Source organism: Dipodomys merriami, unplaced genomic scaffold, assembly GCF_024711535.1.
Source record: "Dipodomys merriami isolate MVZ:Mamm:240054 unplaced genomic scaffold, mDipMer1.0.p SCAF_49, whole genome shotgun sequence".
In the NCBI taxonomy this organism is placed as follows: domain Eukaryota; kingdom Metazoa; phylum Chordata; class Mammalia; order Rodentia; family Heteromyidae; genus Dipodomys; species Dipodomys merriami.
In genome coordinates, this window is record NW_027206057.1 from 7,455,167 (window position 1) to 7,468,707 (window position 13,541).

General features: G+C 38.9%; 1 protein-coding gene across 8 annotated transcripts in view; it reads left to right on the forward strand.

Moving 5' to 3' along the window:
* Plcl1 (phospholipase C like 1 (inactive)) overlaps window positions 1–13,541 on the forward strand; it is a 365,678-nt gene that overhangs the window by 189,396 nt on the left and 162,741 nt on the right. The window lies entirely within an intron of this gene.

A 13,541-nucleotide genomic window follows, 5' to 3' on the forward strand; every position in this document is an offset into this window, starting at 1 on the left:
ACCACTGAGCCACCTTCCCAGCCCAGAACTCTATAATCTTTTGTTTAAACTCTTTTTTACTGTCAAGGTGATGTACAGAGGGGTTACAGTTACATAAATAAGGTAATAAGTACATTTCTTGTCAAACTCATTATCCCTTCCCTCAGTTTTCTCTCACTTTCCCTCCTCCCCCAATCCTCCCCCCCCCCACCTGCCCTGCCAGTTGCACAGATCATTTCCAACATATTGTCTTGTGAATATTGCTGTTGCATTGGCTCCTCCTTTGTTCTTGTCTCACCATTTTGTTGTTCCCCTTCCCTTCCCTAATTCAGATAAACATATATACAATACCTAAGGCACCAAAATCAAATACAGTGACAACAGGGGATAAACCATAGGGCAAAGAACACATGAAAGAAACAAGAAATCACATAGTACATTAAAACAACAAGAAAGAGAAACCTCTTGTGTCCATGTCTTGGAGTTCATTTTGCTTAGGAATATCTTATATGGTCATATGTACGTAACTATTGAGCTTTCCTGCTCATCTGCTAAGATTATACTAGACATATACTAATTATTGAAAATAAAGGAAATCATGGGACCTGTGTTTCTTTAGGTATGGCTTACTTCACTTAATATGATTTTTTTTTCTGGTAAAACCTACAAAGTGTTAACTATGATTGGTGTCCTTTTATACTACTGTCAGTGTTAAGCAAAGGCTTGAGGAATAATGATTTTTACTTGGTCCTCAAATTCTGATATTTTCATGTTCTATGACAGTGATTGAAATAAAGGAGATAACAAAGATTTTACAGCTCTTTTGTAGTGAGGGTCAGTAATTCTTATGACCTTGTTAACAATTGTGTGAAGTAATTTAAGAACCCTGTGGGTACTACAGTTTTAAAGAACAACAGTTTATTTATTGACATTTGTATAAAGGATTTAGTGAGTAATCATCTAACATTTGGCCTTGTATGTAAATCACTGGGGACAAGGTTTCATTGATAATAAATGATAGCTATATCTCTTTTAACACAGTGGAGCAGTGAACATTCTTCAAATCATTATTGTTCTTTTCTGGATCATATATTATTGATCCTGCCATTTGCAGACATAAAAGAGAATTGTTGACCATTTGGCTTCTCAGTGTGGATATGATTTGGGGAATAAGGCTGTATTTGGTAAGTACTATAGGTTATTTTGCACATCCAACTTTCTCCCTTTGGTGATTGACAGGATGGAATGTGTCTAATACAATATGTGGCAAATCAGTAGATACTTTATGAGTTGTAAATTGTCTTTTTTTCTGATGTTTTCTGTGTTCTTGGGAAGGTGACATTTGCCAGTTCTACATCCCTTGAGATTAACCTAATAATCTCATATGCTATATGCATTTCCAGATAGAGCAGCACTAATGCAAATGTTGATGAGGTCTGCAGGAGGAAAGAAGTTGTGCAACAAAATATTGTCTTCTCAGCATCAACCCAGGATACTGTTTAGGAAATTACAAGCATTGTCTTGATATTGTGGTCTTTAACAGTGTTTCTTGCTCTGTTGGTAGTTTTCAGAACATAGTAAGTGTGTTCATCACTGAAGATTATACCTTAGCTTTTTCATGATCTGATAGCTGGCTCAGAGACACAGTATTATTCATGAATGTTTTAAAAGCACAATTTAAACAGAATTACCCTCTGAGTGTCCATGTGAGCCTGGTATATCTTTGCAATGCCTTTTTATGGGGTGTGTGCAGTAGAAATTTGCACTGTGTAATTGATATGAGATACCTGGTTTCTCCATACTAGCCTGTGGGTTTGTTATGTGGGATCATCCTCTAGATGTGTGAGATTGTTCCAGGAAGGGCTATTCATGATGTTTCTCCATCTGTGCCAGAAATAACTTTGCCCCTCCCTGAACTTCCTCAGACTTTATCTGTTCCTTGCTAAGGGCTTTTCTTATCTCAACCCTGTGTTGTAGCTCTGCTTGTCTGCACCTCCGCCTTATCTCCCTTTTTGCTTTTCACATTGCTTGGCTCATATTTGCTTAATACTTACAGTAATCATTGATGTTGTACAGCAAGTATTTCTAGCTCTTAACTATCTGGCATGTGATAAGGTAACACTTGCTGCTACCTTTGGCTACATGATTTGCTTTGACTTTGAGCAGAAGTGATGAAAGTCATTTTGACGTAGAAGCATTTAATGGCCTGTGTGCAACTCCTGTATTTCCTTTTTGTTAACTATGATTGTCTATTGAAGTAGAGTCTGAATGACTGTGATGACCAGTGCCCCCTGCCAACCTACAGAGTACATATAACTTATGCAAGAAATACACACACACACACACACACACACACACACACACACACACACACACACTTTTTTTTGCATATTGGAGTTTGAACTCAGGGCTTGGCACTTACAGCAGGCATTTTGCCACTTGAGCCATGCTCCCAGGCCATTTTTGCTTTAAGCATTAATTTTTTTAGATAGGTTCTCATGCTTTTTATTTTGGGTCAACCTCTGACTGTTACCTACACCTCCTTCGCAGGTGAGATTACAGATGTGAACCACTATAGCCAATTTGTTTGTGAGAAGGGAGTCATGTTAACCACTCGTCCCCCCCATCCCCCTGGCTGGTCCTGAGCTATGATTCTTTTAATCAATCCCAAATACTTGGGAAGGTATGAGCCACCATTTCTGGCAGTTAAGAAATACATTTTGATGCTTCAGGTTGCTGATAATTTGAGATTGTCTGGGCACAGCATAACCTAGATGTTTCTGATGGATATACCACACCTATACTATTCAGTATGACAGCCCCCAACCATATGTAGCTCACAAGTTGTATATGTACAGCTAAGGTAATGTGTAAAATACACACTGCATGCTGAAGATTCAGTAGGACAAAGAGTATAGAAAATATCCCATTAATAATCCTAAATATCAATTACATGTTGAACTGATAGTAGTTTTGATAATTTGGGTTAAATAAAATATAATATTAAAGTAATTTTATCTGTTTATTTTTTTTAACTTTTAGAAAATGGCACATGGATTACAGTATTTTTCTATGATATGACAAGTATAAAGACAAGGGCTATGTTGATTTTACTCTTGTTTTCCAATATCTAACTGTGTCTAGGATAGTGATATGTGAAATAAATGTAACTTTTGTTATTAGACCATGTGTCCATTCATATTTAGTTAATATTTCAAAATAATATGGTTGTCAACATGAAAATTATTTGTATTTTTATGTTTAATAATTATTTCCTTTATTCCAAAAGCTAAAGAGTAATAACCCTTAAAAATCTTTTTGTACCTTCAGAAAACATATAATGTTTTCATATGTTTGTGTTATATTAGTTCTTTAAAAATGTACTGCACTGAGCTAGGTGTTAGCTGATGCCTGTAATCCTAGCTACTCAGGAGGCTGAGATCTGAGGATCAAAGTTCAAAGCCAGCCCAGGCAGCAAAGTCTGTGAGACTCTTATCTCCAGTTAACCAACAGAAAACCAAAGTGGCACTGTGGCTCAAGTGGTAAAGCACTACTAGCCTTGAGCTGACGAGCACAGGGACAGCACCTAGGCCTAGAGTTCAAACCCTGTGACCGACAGAAAAAAAAATGTACCACAGTGCATAAATGCTGGGGTAATGTTGATTAAATTCTTTCCCAGATCGTATTTTTAGTGAAGTCCCTCCTTGTGGCTAAGCAGTTTGTCTTGGTAACAACCAAGAAGCCCCTATTTGTTTAGTCATGTTTGTGCCCTTCTTTTGCTATCTAGTATCTACCACTTAGGCTATTTTTTAAAATTAACTTGTGCCACAAATGAAAGGGAAACTGCATGAGCTCCTCCTGCAACTCAGATATGGGGAACCTAGCTGTGAAGAAGCAGTGCTTTTAATATCTGGGTAAGAGACACGGAGAAGCGTGGTAGAAGGAGCCTGGAGAGGGAGGCCATATTGTATAGAATTAAGGGTGTCGAGACAAAGTACTTACTCTGCCAAAAACTCTTTAATCCTTAATCAACTATAGCTTATTGGCATAGGAGGGAGCTGAGGAAAGACACACACTGGGTTGTTTACCTTGGCTAAAGAGGATGAGCCAGAGGGAGGAGGAGAGAGACGCCATATCAAAATGCTACAGAATTAGCAAGAGCTTGATCTCAAACCAATTTATATAATATTCCATTTGTACAAAATCACATATGTACATGTACACAGAAGAAAGACCTGAGAGAAAGTGGCTACCGAAATAGCAGTAATGATTGTCTGGATGGTTTCAAGTGATTTTCATTCTACTATACATTTTTGAATTTTTTCCCAAATAAGCATTTTATCATTTGTATACTGAGGTGCTACTCTGATCTAACCTATTTATACTGAGTAACATCTATATTACTTGCATTCCATTGAATGCAAATTATATTAAATAAAAGGTATACTATGATACATAATTATAATTATTATAAATAAAAGGAGAAGTAATTATGAATATAGTAAAGCACATTTCAGTGATTAGTGACTATTGTGAATATACATATTTACAGGACTGCTAGCGTCTTCTGTGAATTAAGCTCAGTTGATTTTCTAAGTGACAAAAGTAACTAACTGGTTCAGTGCATGGAAGCATGTTATTCAAAAGTGAACTCTTCTTCGGAAAGGAAAACATGCTTTTGTAGGATTACAGGGATTTGAGGACTATGCCATGGGGGCACATGCTGACTAAAGTGTTTCCAAGGCAGGCTGCCAAGGTTTGTCAAAGAAAGGCAAGTCTGGGATTTGTTTTGCAATATCTGGGAAATTTAGAACTCTAATTTTCTTGGAAAATCTTTTCAAGATAAAGTCAGTGTGAAGGCATTCTACCTCAAAAAATTACATGCAGCAAACCAAAATGTAAGTTGTGTGATGAGAAAAGGATTTTTTTCCTCAAGAGATTGTGGCCCTGTTGAATTTAATTGCATGTCTGACAGCCTCATAAAAAGCATCCTTATAAGGTTAATTTTTCTGAAACCCCTGAGCAAGAGCAAAGTAACACACACACACACACACACACACACACACACACACACACACACACACACACACACACACACACACATACACACACACACACAGATACAAACTAACCTTCATATTAATTCATTTTCTCTATCCACAACACCCTGAATTGCTGGAGGATCTAGGGTATAGAGTAAGTCACTGAAGCTTTCACACTTCTTAAAATTAGGTTGTAAGAACTACTATGGTCTTGCCTAGATTTTATTTATTTAAAAAGGTTACTTTTATATGCTCATATATTCCTTTATATGTATTAGTTCAACTTAAAAAAAAAACAAGTTCTCATTCATTTTTTTAAAATGCCAATCCAGGTACTTGAACTTAGGGCCTGTATACTGTCCCTGAACTTCTTTTGCTCAAGGCTAGTTAGTGGTCTATCACTTGAACCATAGCGGCTTTTTCTTTTTGAGTAATTTGTTGGAAATAATTCTCATGGACTTTCTTGTCCAGGCTTGCTTCAAACCATGATTCTGAAATCTCAACCTCCTGAGTAGCTAGGATTATAGGTATGAGCCACCAGTACCTGGCTACAAGATCAAATTTTTGGGGGGGGGGGAGTGGGGTTTGGCCGTGGGCCTGAACTCTGGGCCTGGGCGCTGTCCCTCAACTCTTCAGCCCAAGGCTAGCGCTCTACCACTTGAGCCACAGCACCACTTCTGGCTTTTTTTTTCTGCTTATGTGGTGCTGAGGAATTGAATCCAGGGCCTCATGCAGACAAGGCAAGTGCTCTACCACTGAGCCACCTTCCCAGCCCAAGATCAAATTTTTGTATGGTATGAAAAGTATCATGGGTGAGTTTATAGCATTATCAAGAATTGTGACCTCTCCCAAGTTCCTTTAGGTTCTCCACACACCTGAAGTCTTTGCTTCACTCTCACAGAGTTATAGTGATTGCTAGGAAGAAGATTCAGATTCAGGGCTCTGTCCATGGGATGGCTACATAGAGCAGGAGACTCAGCCACGTTCTCCCAGCTCAGGGATAAGAGTCCCTTCCTTCCTTCAGGTCTTATTGGAGCTTCCCTGCTCTGGTGACTGTGTGAGGGAAGTGGGCGTTTGCTTAGGATCTTCAGGAAGTGCCTCCTGAATCTGTCTGTATCAGGTGAGTCCAGTGGCTCTGAGAAGATCCTAGCCACAACAGTTCATGCAGGCATGGAAGGGGAAGCTGTAGAAAGGTATGAGGTTGTTTTGCTCTGGGACTACCTTTTTCTTTCTCACTGGAAAGCAAGTTAGTAGCCCACCCAGTTGACTTTTTTGAGCAAGTTTCCAATTGAAATTGAATTCTGGGTAACCAGAAGACCTGACTATTGCAAGTACAAAGTTTTTTTTTTTAAGCTTGTCTGATGTGTTTGCCATGAAGAAAAAAAAGCTGTGTATGGTTTCTTCATTATATGTTGTTTGAATAACTACTATATAATGTCTGGTTGATAATAAGAATTGAAAAAATTAAACAAGATAATGCACTAGACACACTAGGTACTAATTAAGATTGAGATGATCCTCATTGAAGAGGTAACATTTCCCACAGTGAAAAGAAATAGCCAGGGTTGGGGATGTGGCTTAGTGGTAGAGTGCTTGCCTAGCATGCATGAAGCCCTGGGTTCGATTCCTCAGTACACATAAAAAGAAAAGCCAGAAGTGGGTGCTGTGGCTCAAGTGGTAGAGTGCTAGCCTAGAGCAAAAGATGCCCAAGGACAGTGTCCAGGCCTTGAGTTCAAGACCCAGGACTCACAAAACAAAAACAGAAACAAACAAGTAAAAAGAAGTAGCCAGCCATGAAAAGCCCAGATCTTGCAAATAAGGAAGCCAGGGAAAGGTGAGGATGTTCAGGAAAGAAACAAGGCCTGTGTGGCCAGAGCACAACGAGATACAGGGAAGATGATGAGTTGAAGTTGAAGAGTAGGTAGGTGGTAGGTGGAAGGTCAGGTTGCTTTATAGGCCATAAAGGCTTGAATTTTACTTAAAAACAATTAAGCACTAGAAGAGTTTAATGAGAGTGACAGAATCTGATAAGCACTAGAAGAGTTTAATGAGAGTGACAGAATCTGATTGTGCTTTTCATGGTTTCTCTGGATTCTAGGCAGAGAATGCATGGGCAAGGGTAGGGTATTGAGGGATTTGTAAATCCAGTTGGGGAGATGACAGTGGCTACTATAAAGTTAGTGGCGATTGGGAAGTGTCATGGCTTTGGAGTGTATTTTAGAGCAGCGACAGCCCACAGATTGCTGATGGATGCTTATACAACAAGCATTAATGGAAGAGCATTCCTATGTTTTTAGTTTCAGCTGGGTGGAAGGAGGTGCCTTATATTGCTGAGAGGGATGCCTTGGCTTGGAGGCATACCAAGTTATTCTTTCTGCTGTTAACCATAGTAAGCTTGAGCTGTCTATTAAAGACTGAAGAGGGGATGTCAGAGAGACAACTTGAACTTCAGTCTGAAGGTCTGAGCTATGACTTAAATTTGTGAATCATCAGCATGGACTCACAATGAACTTTGAAAAGATGAATAAGAATGTAAATCAGTCATGTAATTTATCTTTCTGTGCTGCTTTCAGAGAAGAAAAGTCCTTTATGGAATGATAGGGTAATTATTACTTACTTCTTAGACTTCTTGCAGCAGTTGATTATCACACAATTAGAATAACCACATCACTTTTATCTGGTAATTAGAGCTAATTTTCCTGTACTGATAATAGGCTGACTCACTAAGTAAACAACATGCAGAACACAAAATCTGTCTTACCCACATGTGGGAAGTTCCTCTTTAGGATGGGTTAGGACAAGTTTAATTTAGCATTTTCACTCTTGTTTCTTGTTACTAGTATTGTTTGCATTGGAGGAAAGCTAATAGGGGAGATTGTTGTCATTCTACTCCTTCTCATGTGAGTGACATCCCAATGCTGTTTGCACGGCCCAGCTTGGAATCTTTGAGCTAAATGCTGTTTGCACGGCCCAGCTTGGAATCTTTGAGCTAAATGTACTATGATTGTGTGCTCTAATAATGATGTTTTCCACTACTGAGTGTCCACTGAATGCCAGTTACAATGTCAATTGTTTTGCATAACATATCTAACTTTTATTAAGATCCCTGCACAGTAGATATTTTGATTTCATTTAATGATGAGGAAACAAAAGCTGATGGTCACATGTCTAGTTAACAGCAGGGTCAGGAGAAAGATCTAGGTCTACTTGCTACTAAATTCATCTACAATTTAATCCCACCAAGCAGTTAAACTACTAAAATTTCCTGTTGTTTTGTCTCCTAGCCCTTCCAAATATTTCCAGTCACATATATCCAGTTGTGTAGCTTCTGCATCTCTCATTTTAAGATGGTCCCCTGTGGGGCACCAGTGTCTCACGCCTGTAATCATAGCTACTCAGGAGGCTTAGATCTGAGGATTGTGGTTCAGAGCCAGCCTGAGCAGGAAAGTCCATGAGACTCTTACCTCCAACAAACCACCAGAAAACCAGAAGTGGCACTGTGGCTCAAGTAGTAGAATACTCTCCTTGATTTGAAGGGGTGAGGGACGGCAGCCAGGCCCAGAGTTCAAGCTCCACGACCAACCAATCAAAAAATAAAAATAAAAAAATAAAAACGATGGCCTTCTGAGCTGCTAACTTCCACAGTGCTTTCTATTTTTCAATAGATTTCAGCTCCATCCTCCTTACCATCCTTACCTTCTCTCCAACCATGCCCCCTCTTCACTCTGCTGTCCTATTACTTACTCTTTACCTTCTCCCTTAAAAGTTCCCTGTATACTTGCCAAAACTCCAGCTTGGCTTTTTATTCCAGGTTCTGAGCCAAATCTGCCACTAGTGGTCACTTCTTCCACTTTCTCTGGCTTCAGAGAAAGGTCCAGGGGCCAGCAAATTTCCTGCTGCACATCATTCCACCCAGATCATGATCTGTTCATTGTCTCTCAGGAACTTGAATTTTGAATTACACACTCTCTCCGTGTGTACCACACTTTCCCCATCTGTGTCCTTTTACCTTCTGCTCACTTTTCATTCCATGTTATATCCACATTTGTTGTTTCTTTGCCTCCCTCCTTCCCTTCCTTCCTACCTTCCTCCTTCCTTCCGTCTTCTCTCCTTCCTTCTTTCTTTTTCTATTATCTTTAGGAACATGAACACTTAACTAATGTTCTAATCCATGGCTTCAAGATCTTGGGGCTCTGGATGAATGAAATTTATTTCTGTGACACTGTGCTTTGCATAGGCCCAGTTACAACTTAGAGATGTTCTACGTTTAAAACTTTCCTTCTCTAATGAGATGATCTTCCTATATAGTATCTGGGTACAATTCTTTTCTCAGCCCTCTCTCTCCTATTGAATAATGGCTTCATTTTCACTGTAAGCTCCTTGTCCCATCCATTGCCTTGATATGCCATCTTGGTTTCATCTGCTTCCCTTTCCATATGGACTTTTAAAAATGTTTTCTTATTTTAAAAATACTGTACAGAGGGTTTACAGTTAAATGAGTAAGGTAATGAGTACATTTCCTATCGAGCATTGTTACCTCTTTGTTTTTCCCCTACCATCCCTTCCCTCCCCACTGCCCCCCAACTCCTCCCCCCCCCACAAGTTATAAAGGATAAAGGTTGTTTTCAACATAGTGTCTTGTACATCTCATTGTTACAATGGATCAACCTGTATCCTTATTTCAGCATTTTGTTATTTCCCTTCCCCTCCCCAAATTAGAACAATGTATGTACAAGATGCAGGGCACCAGAATCAAATACAGTGAAAATAGGGGTTATACTGTGGGGAAGAACATACCAAAGAAACAAAAAAAACACATAGTACATTATAAATATGTTAAAAACAATAGCAAGCAAGAAAAAACCACTTGTGTCCCATCTTTGGGTTCATTTCACTTAACATCATCTTACGTGTTCATATGTACATAGTCATTTAAGCTTGCTTCTTGCTAGCTCCATAGCCTTCAAACTTTAGTACTTTTGTATATTTTACTTGCTTTACAACTCTAACCCTGAAGATTATCATCAGATTTCATTACTGAGAACAGAAACAACAAAAAGTCATAAATGTGGATTTATTTTAATGAATAACAAAATTTTTATTACAACATTTTGGTATATAGCTCAAAGCTTCATGTTTGTTCAATCCAGTGGTCCACGGACACCATTGAAAGTCTGGGGACTTTCCATTCTCACACCCCAATTAGTCTCATCAGTCTTAGTTAACCTTCTTGGTAGCAGGATAGTTGCTGTATTTTCAGGGGATGTGTAGATACAAAGAGCAGAAAAATCGGCCTGGTGGGCTCTATCCCAAAAGCCAACCCAGAAGGACCTTTCAGGTTCCAGTACAAACTCATCAATAATTAACTCCCAGAAGTGTTTCTCTTTGGGATTAATATATGACTTTTTCATATTTAGTATTATAAAGTACCTCTTTTTCTTTAACCTCTTCTAACCATCATTATCTTCCTCTTCCTCATTTTTTACATGAAAGGTTTCTCATACCTAGAAATTGATTCCTATAAGGTTGCCATCCTTGCTCTCTCCTTTACCTGCCTGTCAGCTCACTCAGTGTTTCTGAAGCACAATGCTCAACAGGACACTTTTCTGGAATGGGTTCTTGAAATTCAGTGAGAATTCAGTGTCCATTGTGACCTGGCCCAATAATACATTTTATGTTCATTTTTATTGTTGCTGTTCATGTATAAATGGTCATTCCAATTGCCATCCTACTTATTTCTTTAATAATTTCCCTACCCCATCCCATACCTGATTTGTTTTCACTGTAGTGTTTCCTTTTGAAGGATAATTCTACTCAGTTCTACAGATTAAATTACTATACACTGATAGGTCTTACTCCAGTATCAGTTTCTTTAAAAAATTTTATTGTAAAAATACTGTACAGAGAGCTTACAGTTACATGAGCAAGGTCATGAGTATATTTCCTATCAAGCATTGTTACCGTCTCCTTTGTTTTTCCCCTACCCTCCCATCCCTCCTGCCTCTACAATTGTACTCCCCCTTCCCTCTCTCCCCCTCCCCGCCTAAATTGTAAAGTTCATAGTATCTTGTACATCTCATTAAAGCCATCTTGATTTCTCTTATTCCAAACAAGAAATTACTGTCTTTTTCTAATTTGGTGTAGCATATTACTTTAGGCTATCTTTTGCTTTGCATGATTATTTTTTACATGCATCACTCTGCACTCCTAGTTTTCATATTTTCTACCAATATTTGAACAGTTCTTCAAGTACTTGGTGTCTGGTTACTTTAACTGTTGTTTAGACTTTTTCTCCTTTTTTTCTGACCTATGCTCTTCCTAAAGTTAGTATATCTGTTGTGTACTCACAGGACATCTGGCTTCTTGTGTCCTCTGGGACTGTACATAGTTTTACTTGGACAAAAGCCTAAATACTGTAACTGAAATTGTTCTCCTGGGTGTTTAGTTCAATTTGTAGGGTTTTGTTTGTGTTTATGCAGTTTTAGTACAGTGTTTTAGTTAAGAAATTTAACAACAATGATTTATATAAGTATTACCAAATTAACATCAAGATGCCCAGGTTTTATTAACAAAATTGTTCTGTATCACACTGTTGAATGTACTTTTGCTGAATGTATTTTTTTGTTTTTTTTATTGTAAAAATACTGTACAGAAGGATTGAAGTTACATGAGCAAGGTAAAGAGTACATTTCCTATCGAGCATTGTTACCTCTTTTGTTTTTCCCCTATCATCCCTTCCTTCCTTGACTCCCCCCTCCCCCAAGTTATAAAGGTCGTTTTCAACATAGTGTCTTGTACATCTCATTGTTACAATGGATCAACCCATATCCTTATTTCAGCATTTTGTTATTTCCCTTCCCCAAATTAGAACAATGTGTATACAAGATTCAGGGCACCAGAATCAAATACAGTGAAAACAGGGGTTATACTGTGGGGGAAGAACATACCAAAGAAACAAAAAAACCACATAGTACATTATAAATATGTTAAAAACAATAGCAAGAAAGAAAAAACCACTTGTGTCCCTATCTTGGGGTTCATTTTGCTTAACATCATCTTTTTTTTTTTTGGGTCCAGTCGTGGGCCTGAACTCTGGGCCTGGGCGCTGTCCCTCAGCTCTTCAGCTCAAGGCTAGTGCTCTACCACTTGAGCCACAGCGCCACTTCTGGCTTTTTTCTTTTTGCTTATGTGGTGCTGAGGAATCGAACCCAAGGCCTCATGCATGCAAGGCATGTACTCTTCCCAGCCCTTAACATCATCTTATATGATCATATGTACATAGCTTTTGACCTTTTCTGCTTGTCCTAGACATATACAATTTATTGCAAATAAAGGAAACCGAATAGAAGAAAGCCTTTTCAGTAAATGGTGCTGGCAAAACTGGCTAAACACCTGCAGAAAACTAAAGCTAGATCCTCATATATCACCATGCACCAGAATCAACTCCAAGTGGATCAAAGACCTCAAAGTAAAAGCAGACACCCTGAAAACATCATTGGAAGGAATAAGAGAAACTCAAGGGTTCGTTGGCACAGGCCAAAATTATCTTAATAAAGACTCAGAAATACAGGTCAAAGAAAGATTGGACAAACGCCGGGCGCTGGTGGCTCACACCTGTAATCCTAGCTACTCAGGAGGCTGAGATCTGAGGATCGCGGTTCAAAGCCAGCCCGGGCAGGAAAGACCGTGAGACTCCTATCTCCAATAAACCACCAGAAAACTGGAAGTGGCGCTGTAGCTCAAGGGGTAGAGCGCTCACCTTGAGCTGAAGAGCTGAGGGACAACGCCCAGGCCCAGAGTTCAAGCCCCACGACCAACAAAAAAAAAAAAAAAAAAGAAAGATTGGACAAATGGGATTGCATGAAACTGCAGAGCTTCTGCATGGCAAAGGACATAGCTAGCAAGATCAATAGAAAGCCAATGGATTGGGAGAAGATCTTCACTAGCCAGACAAGGGACAAGGGTCTCATATCTAAAATATATTTAGAACTCAAAAAATTAAATCCTCCAACAACAAATCTTCAAAGAAACAACTGCCCAATAAATAGGTGGGTTAAAGACTTAAACTTCTCTGAAGAGGAAATAGACACATAAAGAAATGCCAAATGTATTTTTAAAACCTTCTGGGCTCTATCTCCATCTCCCCATCCTCACTTTTGATCCTCACCACCATTCTCAGCCATCAGTTTCATCAAATATCAGAATTATCTCCACCAAATCAAATCTGGTGATGCTGCTTATATGCGTTTTCTGGTTTCTTGGCACTTCCAGAAGTAAAGCCAAATCCTGCTGTGGGACCTACAAGTCCCTTTCCATTTGCCCACCTGTTTTCCTCAGGGTCATCTCTTACCACTCACTTAGCTATGCCTCCACACCTAGCCATATTGAGATTTTTATGGCTCCCAGGAAAGACTGTGAAATATCCTCCTTATTTCTGACCTTAGCCATTTCACATTGATCATTTAAGACCAATTCAAATATCACTTCATCTGTGGTACCTTTAGTGACTCCCTCAGAGTG